This window comes from Scylla paramamosain, chromosome 5, assembly GCF_035594125.1.
Source record: "Scylla paramamosain isolate STU-SP2022 chromosome 5, ASM3559412v1, whole genome shotgun sequence".
In the NCBI taxonomy this organism is placed as follows: Eukaryota; Metazoa; Arthropoda; class Malacostraca; order Decapoda; family Portunidae; genus Scylla; species Scylla paramamosain.
This window is the reverse complement of record NC_087155.1, coordinates 10,346,692-10,369,191: the sequence shown is the minus strand read 5'-3', so window position 1 is coordinate 10,369,191 and position 22,500 is coordinate 10,346,692. Positions and strand designations below refer to the sequence as shown.

Genomic DNA, 22,500 nt, shown 5'->3' with positions numbered 1-22,500 from the left:
CACACACACACACACACACACACACACACACACACACACACCGTATCTGAAAATACCACATAGTTCTAAACACACACACACACACACACACACACACACACTCTGTGGGTACATTTTCAGTTTGTAAACTACTGTAACAATATACTATTATTATCATTATTATTATTATTATTATTATTATTATTATTATTATTATTACACACACACACACACACACATACACACACACATAAGTGCTTACATCATCCCACACGCACACACACACACTGGATAATATACCTGCTAATAAATAAAAGGAAAATAAGAAGAAGAAGAAGAAGAAGAAGAAGAAGAAGATGATGATGATGATGATGAAGAAGAACAAGAACAAGAACAAGAACAAGAACAAGAAGAACAAAAAAACAGCAACAACAACAATAATAATAATAATAATAATAATAATGATAATAATAATAATAATGATAATAATAATAATAATAATAATAATAATAATAATAATAGTAATAATGTCATTCACACAAGAGAGAGATAGAGAGTGAAAATTATAGACATCATTTCAAGACATTTTAGTTAAAATCGCCAGACAGAATCACAAGACCAGTGTATAGCATTTGTGAGTCTCCGATCAATAAATTATATAAAAGACCAGAACTTACAGGAAAGAAAAAAAATAAGGAATAAAAAGAAATCTCCACATCGCGCAATATATCGTACTAGTAAAGATTAAAGTTGTTCGACATGTTCTCTCTCTTCACACGAAGGATTAGAGGGGATCTAATAAAAAAATTCAAATCACTGAATTAATACGATGGAATTTGTCCTGAAAGAGTATTTCATAAAAATCAAAAGACAGTAACATAAAAGAGAGTTATATGTTAAGAGAACAGTAATGTAACGCTGGTGCTTATGAAGCATTTTGAGTCTTATGATACTTGAATATTGGAACAGACTCTTCTTGGCAGTTGATTTAAAACAACAAAGTTTCAAGTCACGACTAGATGAGCATTTTCGAAAGCAGATTTTTACTAACAACAAAATTATTATTACTTTTTTTTATTAATGCACTAGCTTCCTCATCTGCCAACCAAGAAGAGCAGCGGCAACAATAATTGCTATTACAAGAGCTGTCTACTCCATCTCTAAAATAACGTTTTACTTTAAAATGTTCTAAGTATTCGCTTTCAATAAGATGCAAAGTATGCATCTAATTGCTACCTGCTATGTTGCCAGAAGGAAAAATGAGCGGGAAGGAGCCTTCCTTTATCTCTACCTTGTTCTTCCATAACTAGTTTACTAGTTAGTACTTATAAGTAATTCAGCAAGAGCTGTAGTTATAGACTATCAAATATGGTGGTATATGTTAAAAATATCTTACATAACGTCATTTAATCTAAAGTCTGTTTGTCTGTCTATCTGTCTGTCTATCTGTTTTCTGTGCATCTGTCTGTCTGCCTTTCTCTCTCACTCTCTTTCTCCCTCTTGGCACTCTGCAGCAATTCAGTGACCTTCCTTCTATCAGTCTCTTTTAATTACATTCCTGCACCTTTCACCCCTTCTACCTCTGTCTCTTATCCTCTTGTTTCTTTCTGTCAAGCACAACCTCTTCATTTTCCCTCTTAACACGTCTTAAGAAATTAATTGTTCCCTAATACTTCTTCGTAATTCCTTTTGTGTAGCTATCACACATTCAACACACCTATAGATCTTTTCTTCCCTTGCCTGCAGTTTCATTTCCAAGTTATTCCGGATCATCCCTGCTGTTGTACAACTAAATATAGCCATACGTTTTTACTATACTCTATGTACATTTTATCTATATCTTTACATTTTCGAGTAAATTTTCTATACCCATCAAACGGCTTATGTATCCTCCTCTATTCTCCAATGAATGTTATCCTCACAGCGCACATCTGTTATAATCCACCTTACCGGACAATTCAGCTTGTTTTATAATTCTGACTTCAATATCCCTGTCACATTTTATCTCTCTTTCTTTTCTTTGTCATAATTGTACAGTCCATCTTTGTGAAATTTATACGCAATCTTTTCTCCTCACATCCTCGTCGCCACTTTCCACTTGCCAGTTTAACTCTCTTGCTGCATCTGTTGTAAGGACAGCAAAGTAAGTGCACTTAATATATCTTACGTTATTGTGAGACCGTTCCTTATACCGTTCATATTCTCTGCTTCTTTGAACACACGTTCTCCATATTAGAATCAGTACAGAGGAGAATGACTAAAAGGATTCAGGGGATGAGGAGTATTCCTTACGAAGCGAGGTTGAAGCTGTTAAATTTACATTCTCTAGAGAGACGTAGGTTAAGAGGGGACCTGATAGAAGTCTTTAAGTGGTATAAGGGTTATAACAAGGGAGATGTAAGCAAAATTCTTAGGATCAGCAACCAAGGTAGAACAAGAAATAACGGGTTCAAGCTTGAAAAATTTAGGTTTAGGAAGGAGATAGGAAAAAATTGGTTCTCAAATAGAGTGGTAGATGAGTGGAACGGACTCAGTAATCATGTAGTTAGTGCCAGGACACTAGAGAGCTTTAAGAGAAGATTAGACAAGTGTATGGATGGGGATAACAGATGGAAATAGGTAGGAGTGTTTCATACAGGGACTGCCACGTGTAAGCCTGGTCGCTTCTTGCAGCTTCCCTTATTTCTTATGTTCTTATGTTCTTATTATATGAATGCGTTACAGAACAGTACACGTTTCTAATTCATTTCGCGTTTCAGTCACTCAATATGTTTTTTTTTTTTTCATAATTTTTTTCTTATTCCTGATTCAATTCAGATTTCTTATTTTCTATTCATGAAGTGTTAGTATTAAATGTTCACGTTTCACTCAATCATACAGACCATACAAATCATAAAAATACATATGAAATATTGTCCATATTTCCAATTACCGATTTCCCTAACAAACCTAGGAAAAAAAGAATCACCTTCAGTGTTTAGGATGAATGAATCAGTTGCAAGTACAACAAGGATGATGATAGTAACGTTACACTTCTTTCGAAATGCAACTTTTATCTTGAAAGGTGAATTAAATATATAACAAGTAAGCATAACATGGTGATGATACGAGAAATCCGCAAGGTAGGGAGGAAATTTTCTGTGAAAGTCAAACAACTCAGTCCTCAACTAAAGTCAAGAGTGACGGAACAAAGCATTCGCCTCTTCCGTTGCCGTCCTTCCAGGCGACATCCTGCCGGCAACTGACCTACTTTCCAATCACTGGTCCCTCCTTCCCTCTTTGCCTCTCTCCGTCTGCCTGCAGTTTTCTACTCACCGTCTAGATCCCTCCGCTCATCCACAAATCCATACTGCATCCTTCCCTCCCTCCTATCCACTCCCCCTGCTCTCTTCTTATCTCCAACGTCACAAAGCCTTCCATCTCTCCACTCTACTAACCCTGAACCCCAACCTGGTGTCGCAGCGCTCCTACAGTTTCCCCCAGACACTACCGAGGCCTCACTACCGCTAAAGGTGTATGTATGTAAGGCAAAAATACATAGGGACTTTGCAAAGAATACTAATAACGTGAAGTGAAAGATTCTATAAATAGGAAAAGGATGGAAAAGAGAATAACAAGGGTATACGTACCATATAGCAAGGAGACACAGAGAGAGAGAGAGAATGAGAGAGAGAGAGAGAGAGAGAGAGAGAGAGAGAGAGAGAGAAGAGAGAGAGAGAGAGAGAGAGAGAGAGAGAGTCAACCAGCCAGCCGGCTACATGTAAAAAAGTTGACATGCAGCCAACCATATAGATCGAACGACAGACAGAAACAGACATAGATAAACAAACAAACAAAGGACAGAGAAAACAGATTGAGAGGAAGGGGACAAAGGAATGAGAGAGAATGAGAAAGGAAGAAAAGCAAGAGAAAAATGCACGGAAATTGAAACAGGTAAGGGTTGACATTCGCGTCAGTAACCCATAATCGATGGTAACATTTAAGTTCCGCTAAGGGCTACTGGAGCCTCGCTGGCTTCGACCCGCAAACTCATTTCCATCCGTGATGTACTTCGCACGCGATTCAGATCCAAAACCGGAGAAATAAGGTTAAGGGATAAAAGTAACAGATTCACGAGTGCATTATAAACCCAAATGTATAAAAAAAAAAAAAAAAAGCTGGAACGCGCCAAATGCACAGCCAAAAATGTAAAGAACTTAAACATGTAGTGAAATGCCGCATCCACTACACGACTCTTGGATCCATTTCAATAGATAACAGTCACACTAGTAAAAGTCTGGAAGAGAAAGTGACGCTGTTAACCGCAAAAATCATAGTGGCACGCCTTCCTTCTCTCTCTCTCTCTCTCTCTCTCTCTCTCTCTCTCTCTCTCTCTCTCTCTCTCTCTCTCTCTCTCTCTCTCTCTCTCTCTCTTCCCTTTGGCGCCACGTTCTCCTCATATTTTCAGTACAAACAGGGCCCACTGGTAGGGTCGTGTTTCTGACAACCCAGCCTCAATTCACTTCAAGTTCAAAAGTTTCAAACCATCAGTGCACGTTCGAATTGCAGGATACGCGAAAGGCCGAAGGAGAAAGTCCACTTATATTTTCGAGTCGTACTTTCTTCCATTCCGCTGAACGCCTTTCTCCTCCCCTTTCTTTTCACATTCCTCTGAAGCTATCCCCTCTCTCTCTCTCTCTCTCTCTCTCTCTCTCTCTCTCTCTCTCTCTCTCTCTCTCTCTCTCTCTCTCTCTCGTCGGAACCTCCATCCTGAACCTGTCCGCTGTTTCTTCGTGTTCGGAGTTTTCCATGTATCTTCTGCTAACATTCTCTCTCTCTCTCTCTCTCTCTCTCTCTCTCTCTCTCTCTCTCTCTCTCTCTCTCTCTCTCTCTCTCTCTCTCTCTCTCTCTTGTTGTTGTTGTTGTTGTTGTTGTTTTTATTTTTTTTATGTCTTACCTCCCCTTCCTTCTTCTTCTTCTTCTTCTTCTTCTTCTTCTTCTTCTTCTTCTTCTTCTTATCTTTCTTTCTCCTAATCACAATCTTCATCCAACTCCTCCTCCTCCTCCACCTCATGTTCCTCCTCTTTCTCCTCCTAAATCTGAACGACTTCATTATATGTGTAGAATGATTAACAAAAAAGGATTGATTAACCTCAATTTAGACAACTACCATATTTTAACTATCGGTAACAATATCCTGTTTGCAAATTGTGAAATAAATTATATCCAGCCTCAGAGTGTACTAGACATGGAAAAAGAAGTCGGCGTTATTGTTTCAGTAGATCTTAAACCAAACAATCAATGCACCGAGATAGCAATTGCAAACAATTTACTCATTTTTCTGGGAAGATCGTTCACTTTCAAATCGAAAAAGTCAGGTTAACTCGCTCGTCCGTCCCCACCTTGATTACAAAGTGCACTTCTGGGCTTTACTATATAAAAAAAAAAGAATACTTGAAAAATAGAAAAGTGTAATATCGACTAACTGAAATTATCCCATGACTGCGCAACAAACCATACGAGGAACCCCTAAGACCTCAACATTTTCGGAGGATTCACAAGTATCAATTCTGATGACTTACTAATGACTGATGATACAAACTTCACCCAAAATAACGGCTTCAAGATGATAGGCAAAAAACACTTTAACAAATGAATATTAGCCCTTTTATCAATAGAGTCGTAAACGCATAGAATGAATTATCCCCGAATGTTGTTAACTCAGGTACAATCAAAGCTTTAAAAATTCGCCTCGATAAATACGTTTCATGTCATTCCATGTTGACTCTGTTTCAGACTAACTCGCGTTTATTTATCTATTCATTTTAATTCAATGGCCTCTGTTCGTTAAGTCACATTACTGACGCTCACATTTTACTTCATATTCTTCCCTAAAGAAAAAAAAGTGGTTTGCATGCGACGGGAAAATTTTGTGAAGTACCTGAGAAAACCTTTGTGTCCGATGGTAAACGAAATCGAACCACACTTAACTAATCTTTCAGTTGCAACAACTTACTCTTGTTCAAACTTTTATTTTCTTTATCATCAAACAGCCCAACAGAAACCAAAAAGACATGCTGCTGTTTGTTTTCTTTTACATTTCTTCGTATTCCTCCTCCTACTCTCCTTCCCCCTCCTCCTCCTCCTTTTCTACTACACAGTGTCACGAAGATGCCACTCTGCAGTAGCAGTGGTGAACTGGACTGCAGAAGGATGACCTAGATGATCTCTTCACGCTACAATGGCTGGAGCTTCACGATCTTAGAAAGGAAGTATGATTCACTCTAGAGTCGGTGGAGAACATTTGGTGACAAGTGCCACAGGTCAGAGCTTACAAGCGTCGTAGAGGTGCGTAAAGTGTCTTTACAAAGCATGATCGAAAGTTGGTTACTTTCCTAGCTTGCCCGCTTTGTTCTGAGTAACTACAACTAGATTGCTCTATGGGATAAAACAATAGCTGTAAAGCGCCAAACCGTAAAATCTCACTTTTGATCTGACCGAGGCTCAGGGCGAGCGACTAGTCTTCAGGGCATTTTAAAGATCCTGTACGACCAAATTCCCAGCATCTTTTACCATATGATGACAACTCAGTCTCCAGTTTTTTTTTTTTTTTTGGGGGGGGGGGGAGGGCGGGTGATTTGCCCAGACTTTGAATTTATGGGAAATGTCACATTGCAGTTTAAATTACCGAAATGTAAGGAGCATGAGGCATCTTTATAATTATGTAGACCATCAATTTGAAGAGATCACCGATCGAAATCGTGACAGAAAATAAAAATCTTTAAGGAGATTTGTACTGTTACCAACGTGCTGGTTCCTCCACCCTCGCAGATGGAGAGACCTGCCACAACTGCGCCTTATCAAAATGACAGGACATACCCGGTTTTACCTAGCAGGCACCTGCAGCTTCACTGCAGGTGCCCCAGCCTACCTCTCCTGCTTCACAGATGAGGCTCCAACTCGTGCGAAATTAACCAGATCATCGAAAAACATGCTAACTCCCATGATCTTCAACTTGTTCCAGTCCTCTAGGTGAGCCCATGGAGGAATACTTCGAAACTCGCCTGTTGGGTGACTGTTTACGTGGCCAGTTTGTAGAGTTCTCCACCCATTCTGCTCATGGCTACAGAAAACGCTCTGGTTTTCCCGATGCCGGACTGGATGCTATCACCGCAGGATGTGAAAATGTCACTTATAGGATGCTGATCTTGACGCTCACTATATCAGTCATGCGGGTACGAACAACGTAACAGAAATAAAAGTAGAGTAAGTGTTAAGGAAATATCAGTCCATGATCCAACAGTTCGAAAAGTAAATGACAAATTTGTATTTTCTGAAATCCTTCTAAGAATCGGCGCCAAACAGACTTTCTGTAATGTTATAGTCTTAAGCGTAAATAACAGATTAACATTTTTTGTGAGAACAAAAACGTCACGTGTGCGAGTGATTTTTTATCGTTAAGGTGATGTCGATGTCTGCTTATCAGGCCGTTGGATTACTTTTGAACCAAGTTGGTGCTGTGTCTCTGAAGACTGTTTTGAAGCGTCAAGAGCAATTCAAGAAATATAATTCATGAAAAAAAAAAAAAAAACGCGTAGAAGGCAACCTCAACATCTCCATCGTAAAGGAACACTTAGTCGAAACAAACCTCAACTCATATTGTACCTGGAAAAATTTTCAACAGATTCCTAAAAGAGGTCAAACACCAAATAAGTAAACCTATATCACTTAATTTCAAAAGATCTTCAACAGATGGTAAACTTACGAAAGACTGAAAATGCACCAAGACAGTTTTGAAGAAAGGGGACGTTAAAAGCAGGAAATTATCGAGTTATTAGCCAAATGTCACTTGTCTGCAAATTACTGGGCATCATCATTCGAGACAATATGGTGAAGTACTTTGAAGATAACATAAGTGTTAAAAAATTCAAAGGATTCACCAGCCTTAATTCGGTCAATTAATTTAAAGCTGATCCATTAAATATAAGATGACAACACACCCTCAAGATAACTGGTAAAATGTTGACGTAAAATCAAGCTAAGCAATTATTTCCCAGCCTACTCATTAACGTTTGGAACTCTTTATCTTTCAGTATTTTCAATAGTACAACCATTGCAGTCTTTGAAATAAATGGTTAAACATGTTTTTGGACTACAGTTCACAACTGATGTCATACCAAGCTGCCATTGAAGTTTGAGTTTACTTTATAGAAAGTCGTTTTACTGAAGTTGTCAAGGGTTGGTTAGCAACCGACAGTTTCTCCATGCTGCATGACATCAAAATTTTCTTCTTCCTAGACAGGGCTGGAAGGAGAGGTGGGTGGGGAGGAACTTTGATCTACGCAGTCCTTTTCTCATACTATAAGCTAAGGTAGTTCCCGCAAACAACCCGTGAGGTTATAGATCTGTTGTTGTTTGTTCTTCCTTTTTTGTTTCTTCTCCTTTTTTTCCTTTTTTTTTATTTCTTTACCAATATTAAAGGGAGCGTCAAGTGGTGTCGGGTCTTGGTGAGTCACCGCCTCCTAGTCATTAACAACAGTGATATTTTTTTTTCTCTCTCTCTCTCTCTCCTTTTAATTCAAGATTTTTTTTTTCCTCTTCAGTGACGTGTAGCTGTGCTTAAGTTAGGAGACCTTTTTTTTAATGTACTCGTATGTAGGAGTGGCACCGTGTTGTGTAAAAAGTAGAAAAAAACCTTATTCAAAATTGTGTTCGGTCACAGTTGCTTTCATGCAACCTTTATACTGAAGAAACCACTAAATTTGTCTTTAGAAACGTAACTTAACACTTTTCCGTGAAAGGATTCGTTGGGATTCTTTCAAACACTTCTGAAGGTTTGGATGGGAAAGGTTTCAGCACACGGTTTCGATGAGGTGCAAGGATTCTTATAGTATTTTTGCTAAGTAGAGTTCTGTTGTTGTTTTGCTAACGCTCCTCTCCCTTCGCTTCTGCTTCCCTTACGAAGCACCAGGACGTCCCCTGAAAAGGAAAATGCTTGTGGGGAAATAGCAAATTAATTCCCCAACAATATCTAGCATTAAGAACCTCGAAACCTTCTAGTTTTAAAGAGTGAAGATTGTGCTGTGCAAAACTACATTTTTTTTTTATCTCATAAGGCCGATAGTGAGTAGTCAGACAGCTGAAATAGTTTTTTACTGAATCAAGATGTCTTCATTAGTATCGTCACAAATAGGACAAAAAAGTATACAAATTTGATCCTGAAGCGACGCAGAGATAATTAAAGAGGCGGAGATTGAATTCAAATCCACTGGAAATCAAGCGTATATGCCATTTGTGGAATTTAATAGTCTATCATGGTGTGCGACTCTTGTTTTCGTAGGGAACAAAGAATCTCAGAATATGCCAAAGCTCGCCGGAGTTGGGCTCCTTAATGTTACTAACCAAGACAGGATTACAAATAGCGTGCCCAAGCATGATAAAGTTAAATTTGTATAAAAAGGAAGAAACTGGCGCTTAAATAGAAAGGTATATGATTGGAATAGACTCAGTAATCAGGCTGATTGTGCCGACTCAATGGAGAGTTTTAAAGGAAGACTAGATAAATTTATAGATAGGAAAGACAGGTGGATATAACTAGTTACATTTTACACGGGGACTACCACCTGTAGTCCTACTGGCTTTTTGAAGATAATTGTAGAACTTGTTGCTTACAATGGACGCAACATCGGAAATATTGTTAAAAATGAGTGTTTATATATATATATATATATATATATATATATATATATATATATATATATATATATATATATATATATATATATATATATATATATATATAACACAAGTAATGTTGTTCTGAAGTGCGGTCGTTCCATGATATGAGCAACAAGCGATCCAGGAAAGCGTCTCGCCAGTTCAATACAAACTGTTATTATTTCAGCGATAACTATGGCGGCAAAGTCTATCTCTTCACACGCTCATTTCATCCCCAGGTACAAGAAGCACAAATTCTGGTTACGTTTTAGCACTCATGCTGACTGAGACTACCATAAAGGTAGAGAACTCTGACTCATAGTGTATAGACGCGCATGGTGGTTGTATGGACTCCTCACAATGCTTGTGTTCATGTAATTCAAGAGCGTCGTCAGCACTGACTTTTTAAATAAGGTTAATTATATTTAGGCATGTTGGAGATTAGCGCTCTGAATACAGGACAACATGAACCATCCAAGGAAATGAGCTTATAATGCATAAGAAAATGACATCACTTGGTACCGTGTGTGTGTTTTACATAAGCTCTAACTGAAACGGATACCTTGACAAAATGTTTTGACTCTCTCCTATAATATGTTCAACCCATAATTCGCACATGGACACCTGAAAACACACAGCAATACTCTCTCTCTCTCTCTCTCTCTCTCTCTCTCTCTCTCTCTCTCTCTCTCTCTCTCTCTCTCTCTCTCTCTCTCTCTCTCTCTCTCTCTCTCTCTCTCTCTCTCTCTCTCTCTCTCTCTCTCTATATATATATATATATATATATATATATATATATATATATATATATATATATATATATATATATATATATATATATATCACTCGTAGACACTCCATATATATCACACTTCCATGCAGTTTGTTCTTGCGGCCACCTGACATATATTTCTGGCGAGATGCGGGCGTAACCAATATTTAGTCGCCTAATTCCAGATGCAAACTGATATCAGGGTATCTCGTCTGGCTGCAGCTCCAAAATTCGTTGAATTTCTAATAAGCATATTTAAATGGATTGACTGTTTTATGTTCGGACAGTGAGATCGTTTCGTCCTGTCAACTTTTGTTTAGATAGTTTTGTTTGTAACGTGCTCATTCAAATATTCACACACACACACACACACACACACACACACACACACACACACACACGTACCACTAACGAAGTTGCTTTCGTTCTGAAAATCTTATATGTTTGTGTGTGTGTGTGTGTGTGTGTGTGTGTGTGTGTGTGTGTGTGTGTGTGTGTGTGTGTGTTTTTTTTTTTTTTTTTTGTATGTAGGAAGGATACTGGCCAAGGGCAACAAAAATCTAATAAAAAAAATGCCCACTGAAATGCCAGTCCCTAAAAGGGTCAAAGCAGTGGTCAAAAATTGGTGGATAAGTGTCTTGAAACCTCCCTCTTGAAGGAATTCAAGTCATAGGAAGGTGGAAATACAGAAGCAGGCAAGGAGTTCCAGAGTTTACCAGAGAAAGGGATGAATGATTGAGAATACTGGTTAACTCTTGCGTTAGAGAGGTGGACAGAATAGGAGTGAGAGAAAGAAGAAAGTCTTGTGCAGCGAGGCCGCGGAAGGAGGGGAGGCATGCAGTTAGCAAGATCAGAAGAGCAGTTAGCATGAAAATAGCGGTAGAAGACAGCAAGAGATGCAACATTGCGGCGGTGAGAGAGAGGCTGAAGACAGTCAGTTAGAGGAGAGGAGTTGATGAGACGAAAAGCTTTTGATTCCACCCTGTCTAGAACAGCAGTATGAGTGGAACCCCCCCAGACATGTGAAGCATACTCCATACATGGACGGATAAGGCCCTTGTACAGAGTTAGCAGCTGGGGGGTGAGAAAACTGGCTTGGAGACGTCTCAGAACACCTAACTTCATAGAAGCCGTTTTAGCTAGAGATGAGATGTGAAGTTTCCAGTTCAGATTATAAGTAAAGGACAGACCGAGGATGTTCAGTGTAGAAGAGGGGGACAGTTGAGTGTCATTGAAGAAGAGGGGATAGTTGTCTGGAAGATTGTGTCGAGTTGATAGATGGAGGAATTGAGTTTTTGAGGCATTGAACAATACCAAGTTTGCTCTGCCCCAATCAGAAATTTTAGAAAGATCAGAAGTCAGGCGTTCTGTGGCTTCCCTGCGTGATATGTTTACCTCCTGAAGGGTTGGACGTCTATGAAAAGACATGGAAAAGTGCAGGGTGGTATCATCAGCATAGGAGTGGATAGGACAAGAAGTTTGGTTTAGAAGATCATTAATGAATAATAAGAAGAGAGTGGGTGACAGGACAGAACCCTGAGGAACACCACTGTTAATAGATTTAGGAGAAGAACAGTGACCGTCTACCACAGCAGCAATAGAACGGTCAGAAAGGAAACTTGAGATGAAGTTACAGAGAGAAGGATAGAAACCGTAGGAGGGTAGTTTGGAAATCAAAGCTTTGTGCCAGACTCTATCAAAGGCTTTTGATATGTCCAAGGCAACAGCAAAAGTTTCACCAAAGTCTCTAAAAGAGGATGACCAAGACTCAGTAAGGAAAGCCAGAAGATCACCAGTAGAGCGTCCTTGACGGAACCCATACTGGCGATCAGATAGAAAGGTTGTGAAGTGATAGATGTTTAAGAATCTTCCTGTTGAGGATAGATTCAAAAACTTTAGATAAGCAGGAAATTAAAGCAATAGGACGGTAGTTTGAGGGATTAGAGCGGTCACCCTTTTTAGGAACAGGTTGAATGTAGGCAAACTTCCAGCAAGAAGGAAAGGTAGATGTTGACAGACAGAGCTGAAAGAGTTTGACTAGGCAAGGTGCAAGCACGGAGGCACAGTTTCGGAGAACAATAGGAGGGACCCCATCAGGTCCATAAGCCTTCTGAGGGTTTAGGCCAGCAAGGGCATGGAAAACATCATTACGAAGAATTTTAATACGAGGCATGAAGTAGTCAGAGGGTGGAGGAGAGGGAGGAACAAGCCCAGAATCGTCCAAGGTAGAGTTTTTAGCAAAGGTTTGAGCAAAGAGTTCAGCTTTAGAAATAGATGTGATAGCAGTGGTGCCATCTGGTTGAAGTAGAGGAGGGAAAGAAGAAGAAGCAAAGTTATTGGAGATATTTTTGGCTAGATGCCAGAAATCACGAGGGGAGTTAGATCTTGAAAGGTTTTGACATTTTCTGTTAATGAAGGAGTTTTTGGCTAGTTGGAGAACAGACTTGGCATGGTTCCGGGCAGAAATATAAAGTGCATGAGATTCTAGTGAAGGAAGGCTTAAGTACCTTTTGTGGGCCACCTCTCTATCATGTATAGCACGAGAACAAGCTGTGTTAAACCAAGGTTTAGAAGGTTTAGGACGAGAAAAAGAGTGAGGAATGTACGCCTCCATGCCAGAAACTATCACCTCTGTTATGCGCTCAGCACACAAAGACGGGTCTCTGACACGGAAGCAGTAGTCATTCCAAGGAAAATCAGCAAAATACCGCCTCAGGTCCCCCCAACTAGCAGAGGCAAAACGCCAGAGGCACCTTCGCTTAGGGGGATCCTGAGGAGGGATTGGAGTGATAGGACAAGATAAAGATATGAGATTGTGATCGGAGGAGCCCAACGGAGAAGAAAGGGTGACAGCATAAGCAGAAGGATTAGAGGTCAGGAAAAGGTCAAGAATGTTGGGCGTATCTCCAAGACGGTCAGGAATACGAGTAGGGTGTTGCACCAATTGCTCTAGGTCATGGAGGATAGCAAAGTTGTAGGCTAGTTCACCAGGATGGTCAGTGAAGGGAGAGGAAAGCCAAAGCTGGTGGTGAACATTGAAGTCTCCAAGAATGGAGATCTCTGCAAAAGGGAAGAGGGTCAGAATGTGCTCCACTTTGGAAGTTAAGTAGTCAAAGAATTTCTTATAGTCAGAGGAGTTAGGAGAGAGGTATACAGCACAGATAAATTTAGTATGAGAATGACTCTGTAGTCGTAGCCAGATGGTGGAAAACTCGGAAGATTCAAGAGCGTGGGCACGAGAGCAGGTTAAGTCATTGCGCACATAAACGCAGCATCCAGCTTTGGATCGAAAATGAGGATAGAGAAAGTAGGAGGGAACAGAAAAGGGGCTACTGTCAGTTGCCTCAGACACCTGAGTTTCAGTGAGGAAAAGAAGATGAGGTTTAGAAGAGGAGAGGTGGTGTTCTACAGATTGAAAATTAGATCTTAGACCGCGAATGTTGCAGAAGTTAATGAAGAAAAAGTTGAGGGGGGTGTCAAGACACTTAGGGTCGTCGACGGAAAGGCAGTCCGACCTGGGGACATTTATGGTCCCCTCCCCAGATGGGGACTCCGAGGCTGGTGTAGGAGTCGCCATGATTTTAAAATTTTTTTGAGTGAAGGGTGTGTGTGTTATTAGGTGCTTGTAGTTTTGTGTGGAGGAAGAGAGTTGTCTTTAGAGGGCAGGTTGTGACTACCCCCTTGTGTTGTGAGACACAAAGGGAAACGTTCAGTGAGGTCACAGCTGGGTTTAATGATAAGTTCACAGCACCCCCTGAACAGTGCTTTAGACCTCACTGGGAGTAATTATCGTTTCGGCAGGTGTCTACTGTGTGTGTGTGTGTGTGTGTTGCTACTACCGTCACCATAAAGGTATGTATAAAACACTCTACTCTTGCAGGCGTTCAAGTTTACGTGACTGTGGTGAAGTACAGAGGTGGGTGACGACAAGCGATTAAGATGGCAATGACTAAGGTGTGTGTGTGTGTGTGTGTGTGTGTGTGTGTGTGTGTGTGTGTGTGTGTGTGTGTGTGTGTGTGTGTGTGTGTGTGTGTGTGTGTGTGTGTGTGTGTGTGTGTGTGTGTGTGTGTGTGTGTGTGTGTGTGTGTGTGTGTGTGTGTGTGTGTGTGTGTGTGTGTGTGTGTGTTAGTCTGTGTGTGTGTGTGTGTGTGTGTGTGTGTGTGTGTGTGTGTGTGTGTGTGTGTGTGTCCTGTAACGCGACACTCATACCTCAAGAGAGGTTGGCACATACACCACAAACATATCACTGGCAGGCGCCGGGTCCACTGAGCCCTTACCAAACTGTGACGTGAACATGTCAGGCGGCAAGTGTTAGCATACCAGGCAATGAAACCTTTAAATATAATAGGATGGAAATTAAGTCATTGTCATGTCCAGACACACAGCGCTTATTTAACGCTTTTAATTACCAGCAAAATGTATTCTTTTCCCTGTTACATGTAGGAAATGTGGCTTTCGAAGGAGGAAAACTTGGTATCAGCTCTAAGCTAACAATAAAGTTGTTTCTCTCACATCTTCGAATTCGTTGTGAGATGACTGAAGATCGGTTACTTTCCTCTGCCACTGTCATATGTGTAATTAACAACACGTGCATTGCTGTTCTAAATGTTGCTGTGTTCCTATGAATTGTGTACAGCTTGGTTCTGTATTGGTAAACTCCACAAAACTCCTAAAAAGCCCATATCCTCGAAATTTTGATAAATAGAAAAGAAGGGAGTGAAAGAGGATAGAGCACAGTTTTTTGTTTTTTTTTTATCTTTAACATTCATGCCGAATTAAGTGTAAAAGAGGGACACGGACTGAAAAAGGGGTAAAAAATGTAATAACATATCACTGGGCATAACAAAACCCATCTCAGTAGTGGCAGTCTGAGAACAAATCACATCGAGATCACTTAACATCAGCAAGAATTGAGTCGAGATCAAGACCGTTTGCTGACCTTGGCCTTACTCTTCGTCCTGCTGCAGTGTTCAAGTGGACTCAGAGGAAAAGGTCTAAGAAAAACGAGGAGAAAGACAGAGAGAGAGAGAGAGAGAGAGAGAGAGAGAGAGAGAGAGAGAGAGAGAGAGAGAGAGAGAGAGAGAGAGAGAGAGAGAGAGAGATGACAAAACAAAACTTCACATCGCTTACTAATACAAATATTTCTTCCATGGACTTGAGTCGGCGACCCGGATCATGTATGCATGTATGATTTTCACAGTGTATTCTTTCGTTTCCATACAAATGTCACTAAATTTTATGCACAATTTTTACCGGAAAAAGAAATAACATTATCTCCCATGAAAAATGTCTTCCTCTAATTGTTTTAATGGAAATATTACTATATATTATTTAAGTGACTCTTATAATTACTAGAAAATAACGAAAAACGAATATTTCGTTAAATTTTTTTCCTAGAATATCTTACGTACTCTTTATGGACTGACACCTTCAATGGGTGTTTTTTTTTATTTTTCGCCCCTTTTGATGCCCTTGGCCAGAACTTCTCTCACATAAAATAAAATCAATAAAAAGTATACCAGTAGTGTATATCGCGGCTCTGGATAGCCCATATAGCAAATAATTTGCCGATTACAGCCAACTGCAGAGTGAGTGACGGCTGAAATTGTCGACACAACTCACTGTGGCGCCGGGAGCATGAAATAAAGCAGCATATTTACGGCCCCGTGAAAAAGCCTTGAATTCTGCATTCTTCTGTGGTCCCAGTCCCAATCCCTCTAGCCATCCACCATACTCACTCTCTCTCTCTCTCTCTCTCTCTCTCTCTCTCTCTCTCTCTCTCTCTCTCTCTCTCTCTCTCTCTCACACACACACACACACACACACACATACACACATTCACATAAAGTACTCATACAGCCTCTTACATGCAATCAATATTTATTTTATGAATGAGACTACGAAACTGGCAAGGTGTTAAATTGACAGACTGGACGGTTTATGTTATTTGAGTGGAATGCTGTAATATATTACTTTATATAAACGCTTTGGGTGCATTTATTATACAAACTGTACACTCTCGATCGTTTGTGACCGTTGGAATAAAACGTGCAGCCAAGGAAGGGTTCTATGTGGGAAAGGTGTTCAAACACTTGGAAGACTATATGCGTACAGGAGGAATGGAGCAGAATTACAGGGTGCGAGGTGGAATTTATAGTACAGAAGACAAGATGGCCCGAGAGGGAGATGCATGGCGGTCCCTTCGTGGTTATCAGCGAGGATAAGGATTGGGAGGTGGTGTTGAGGACGTGTCCTCCAAGGCGTGGCTTGCTGCCTCACCTCGCCTCTCACACAGCCGCCATGCACCAGCATTTTGTGGTTATGTTACTTCTTCGAATTTTATGGGTTCATACATATTCTCAAACACATGCCTCTTTTCCCTATCAGGGAGAAGCTCGCTCAGTTGACCTTAAGCATATATCTGAAACTTATCTGGGTAATGCATTTGTAATATATTCTATAAATATCTTTCTTTGAACTCCTGTGTAAAAAGAAATACCATTTCGTCCAGTATAATTTTTATACTCTAGTCGCGTGAAGTGGACTGGAATGGACATTCCTTGTTGTATTCGAAGTATATATTTCGTAGTTAAACACTTACTTACATATCTTGTAGTTGTGATTTTTATCCCTTCACTCAGGGTGTCTTTTAACCAATTACGAGCATCAAAAATGGTTGTCAAACATTTGTGGAACTTGAGCGATAGAAGAGGTGGCACTGCATTGTCATGGCGTCCACTGTTTTCTGTGTCTGTGTGAGGCAGGGATGCGGTTCCCTGCACATCACACCCCCAATAAATGGAGCCGGAGATGGTGAAGAGAATCAGAGAACAAAATCACAGGCACTCATCAGTGGCTGGCCATTACTCTTTCCATCACTCACAGCTGACACCAAAACTGTCCTTATTAGATTTTCAGGTAATTAGAACTTCTACTAGTAGCCTTGCATGTTTTCACTGACAATGCTTGAATGTAATGTATGCTTCTGAAACTCATCAGCTTCACTGAGGTCAGCTTGCAAAAAGCTTGTTGCTTACATTACACAAAACTTTGAAACAGCTTCTTTACAATGAGACATTATTTTTCCGCGCTCATTCCTGACAGTGTTATGTGAAGTACAATAAAAGAATAAATAAAATAAAATAAAGAAATAAAGAAATAAATAAAAGAACTGTTCCATAAAGTGTGTGTGTGTGTGTGTGTGTGTGTGTGTGTGTGTGTGTGTGTGTGTGTGTTCAGCAAAAACCTAAAGAGAACCGCCAGGCGGCGCGGGACAAATCGGGTCAATACTCCTCATGGACATCACTCTCAGACTAATGTCAGACCGTGTTGACATGCCAGTACAGCAGTACTGGACGACTGCTGAGTCACTGCCGGACGGCCTCCTAGGAAGCAAAGCACGATGACAAGTTAGCACCAGTCAATCCACCAACCCTGCCCCATCCCATCCCCAATGATACTCACATAACTCCCCCCCACCCACTTCTCTCTCTCTCTCTCTCTCTCTCTCTCTCTCTCTCTCTCTCTCTCTCTCTCTCTCTCTCTCTCTCTCTCTCTCTCTCTCTCTCTCTCTCTCTCTCTCTCTCTCTCTCTCTCTCTCTCTCTAAAGGATACCATCCCCAGTACTCATGGTAAGTTTTCATGAGGTTCTCTTCTAATGTCAAGTTGATAATATTTCTGAGTTCGATTTTTTTGCTATTGTGACTGTCGTGAAATAGGTAATCTACTCTCACCAGTGTCAAACGCACGAGTTCAGGACTGTCCCTGGGTGTAAAATAAATACGCCTTTTTTCCCTTCACGCTAGTTTTCGCAAATAAGAAAGCCGTCTGTATCTATAAATATGCGTAGAACATATGCTGCCATGTGTGATCATGTCTGGATGGGATTAGTACCACGCCTTAATGGAAACATGACATGTAGGTCGTGGAATTCCTTAATAGGTGATTTTTCAAACGTTTTAACATAATTTATTTTAATTGGCACAGCATTTCTCTAAATGGCTCAGAAAAAAAAACTCATGACAAGATCAATATTTCTTATTTGTATTATTAAACGAAAAGTAATGACAATTTCTAAATGTGTCATAGTACAATCTTCTCCGAAACGTACGCGCGTTGATTGTGATAAGAACACATATTGCAAGGGAAGATACAGGAAAAAACACAGTAACGAAATGTAATATATATATATATATATATATATATATATATATATATATATATATATATATATATATATATATATATATATATATATATATATATATATATATATATATATATATATATATATATATATATATATATATATATATATATATATATATATATATATATATATATATTAAGGTAGTCATTTTGAGAAATTTAATTCTAGACAGGTTAACCCTATAATGTGATGCTCTCCGAAACATGCTATAAAGAAAATGGTTCAAAATCTAACAAGAATGACTACAGGAAACAGAATATTTCACCCTTTTAAGCCCGCGGTTTAGTGCAGTGTTTTGCAAGCAGCGCGTCATTCCTTGGGATCCCATGCCCTGAGGTCCTTCTCATAGAGAAAACCTACCTGAAGGACTGACTGCAGTGTGAGGGTGTGGGGAGGGTAATTCTCTCTCTCTCTCTCTCTCTCTCTCTCTCTCTCTCTCTCTCTCTCTCTCTCTCTCTCTCTCTCTCTCTCTCTCTCTCTCTCTCTCTCTCTCTCTCTCTCTCTCTCTCTCTCTCTCTCTCTCTCTCTCTCTTAGCAAACACACACACACACACACACACACACACACAGAGGAAGAGAAGAAGAAGAGAGAGAGAGAGAGAGAGAGAGAGAGAGAGAGAGAGAGAGAGAGAGAGAGAGAGAGAGAGAGAGAGAGAGAGAGAGAGAGATCCGTTATCTTTTATCATATGCCTAGATTTAGAAAGATAATGTATGTATTAATTTATAAATTTCGTGTGTGTGTGTGTGTGTGTGTGTGTGTGTGTGTGTGTGTGTGTGTGTGTGTGTGTGACAATCTAAACCTAGAAGAGCTTTTTGCTTCAACGATGAACATACCATCCCTCGGTTTCCTTTTCTTTTCAGCGTACTATTGCCATGTCTGGAACCAATTAATAAACTACGCTGCTCTGTTTCGTCGCAGTAACACAATTTCCATCCCAGGCGCATGTTTCTATTAGCGTAGTGGCGTTTCCTGCTTGCTTGTGTTGTAATTCCGTAAAGCTTCCTCCCTTGCCTTGTCTTGTCTGATGAAATATCGCCCAAACAGCTGAAATGGGCCTCAGACATACCTGTGTCTTATATTCTCGTTTATTTCATCCATGAACCTTGATGGCTTGAAAGCATGTTATCAGTGAATTGTTTTATCAGTAAATTGTATTGCGACACACGCACACACACACACTGGTGATATTTAGACGGGTGCCGCTCGAGTGGCAGTATCATTGAAGGCAAGATGCGAGGTATATATATAAAGTTAAGAAGTAGCTGATGCTGGGGAGAGAAGGTAGCTGACAAAATCTGGTGATGCAAGGTTTTGGGGGAACCGAGAGGAAGAGTGCTAATTCTAATTCAAAGTCTGACAAAGGAATGCTACTTGAAAGCATACGGTAATAAAGAAGTTCAAGGAATAATACAGAAGCATGTATGTGACATCACCTAATTCATAATTTTCACATCACGATCTGAAAACATCCCATTTCTTCTCCTGTATTTGTAAACACTCCATGCATTATCTTACAGAACTGGCTTCTTTTTCCCGCGAGTAAACAAACAGCGTCTTTTTACGTCAGAAATCTTCCAAGAATAAACTGTGGTGTAGGGTCACCACATACTTATTAGGTTTTCTTTTTTTTTTTTTCAGAATGTGGCGTTGCTTCCTCCTTCAATGTGACTCTGTCAGTCAACAGTCAAACCAATACTACCTTCTGGGGCTTCATTAGGAACACTGAAGCTGGTACTTTTCTGAGAGTGAAATTTTATGAAAAGGAATTCTTTCCTTATAAAAACACTGATTGTAACCACACTCACGTTAACATTATCAGAATGTTAACATTATCAGAATCTAGAAAGATTCTGACAAGGGTAGAGCTGACTTCCTAATGAGAGAGAGAGAGAGAGAGAGAGAGAGAGAGAGAGAGAGAGAGAGAGAGAGAGAGAGAGAGAGAGAGAGAGAGAGAGAGAGTAAACTGGAGGATGGGAGTAAAGAGACTATAGACTGGGGATAAAAAAAAATACAGATTAAAAGAATGCTGAAGGAAAACTCAACAGATTGTAAAACCGCGAAATCAACTCGCCCAGACGGAGAAAAGAGAAGACAAGACTGACCCACCAAAGGAAAAAAGAGCTTATTATATGAGAAGCATGGACCAAGCTGGAAACAGACAAATGATACCAGTAATAATTGTTGAAGATGAAAAATCACAGATATTGACATGAGAGGAAGAAAACATCACAGTGAGAAAGGCAAGTAGGTTGACAACAGTTCATGAGATGCAATATTAGCAGCACGACCTCACTTTTGTCCATCACATCCTACACAGTGAGCCCCGCAAGGGAGGTGAAAGGTGGCGTCCCTCAGCACATTGCCGCGCCTCACTGCAGCGACGTCCTCCACTACACTCTGGCAGCGAACAACAACACCCAGCTGCAGGTGACGGTCGAGAACGTCAGCCTTCCTCTGGGTCAGCAGTCTCCATCTCAGCCCCGCCTCAGAGTGACCGTGAAGAGCATTCCCGATGCTCCTCCTGCTGTTGTGAGTTGTCTTGATTATTTTCCGCTTTCCTCTTCCTCTGCTCTTCCTCCTGCTTTTCTCACTGTCCACGTAACACCCTGCAGTCTGTCCCTCAGTGCCTTTATTGTCACCTGCTCCGCGGATCGACAGTCACAGAGCTCACCCTTATCTAGGTAGATGCAGGAGTGTGGGAGACCGTCGTGAAGGTTGGTTGCTGCTTCTCGACCTTCTCTCTGTTGAGCGTTGATAACAACTTCACCCTCCTTCAGCACCTCGACCCTCAGGCGCGCTGCGGCGAAACCATCCGCTGTGTGGAGCCACCATCAGGTAGAAAACACTCATTTTTCTGAACACCTCTAAGTACACATTCACATGACACCTTGTATGCCAGGGATGGAGTGCATTTATCACGCCAGGTTGTTCGGGTTTTGGCTGGTGCACTCGAACGGGAGGTAACTGCACTCCAGCGCTTTTCTCGTTAGTCAGGAGGGGGGAAGGGGTTGTGAGGACGAAATGAAGGACAAATTAGTTAAATCTAGAAAGTAACTAGCTCAGAGAAGGCGAGGAATAGCTTGAGTGTTTGTTACACAAATTGTAGAAGTATTGTGAATAAAGTATACTTGCTTAGAGGAATGGCGTGTGTAAAGAACCTTGATACCATTGTTTTGACAGAAACTTGGTTAGATATGTCAGGAAAAGTATTTAATCCAGAGGTTAAGATAGATGGATATACACTATTCTATAAAAACAAGGAAAACGGGAGAGGAGGAGGCGTCGCGCTGTACGTCAGGGACACATTACAATGTTGTATTAGCAATAGAATTAAAGCAAATAGCAAAACATAGTCAATATGAGTAGTTATTAAGGATAAATCGTAGTCAGTAGTACTGGGACTAGTGTACAGGTATAACAGTACAGTACAGTACAAAGGAAATTAACACCTCACTATGGCAGGTAAAAAATAGAGCAGGCAGGTACAATCAGGTATGTGTGGCAGGAGATCTTAATTTTAGGAATATCAATTGGAGCCTCATGGTAGGTACATAAGAACATAAGAAACAAGGGAAGCTGCAAGAAGCGACCAGGTAACACTGGAGTAGAGGAATTTCTTAAGGTAATTCAGGATGTTTTTTTTTTAAACAAGTAATCTCAGAACCCAAAAGGGGAATAATATTCTAGATTTAATTCTAACTAACAGGGAGGAAGCAGTCACGCAGGTAGAGGTTGGAGAGCAGCTAGTTAGCAGTGATCATTGTGAAATTAGGTACAAATTAAAATGTGAGGAAACTTTTAGAAGTAAAAACACTAGTAAAATACTTGACTTTAGAAGGGCAG

General features: G+C 40.3%; 1 long non-coding RNA gene across 3 annotated transcripts in view; it reads right to left on the bottom strand.

Moving 5' to 3' along the window:
• LOC135100295 (uncharacterized) overlaps positions 1–22,500 on the bottom strand; it is a 28,937-nt gene that overhangs the window by 2,420 nt on the left and 4,017 nt on the right. The gene's annotated exons all lie outside the window — the stretch shown is intronic.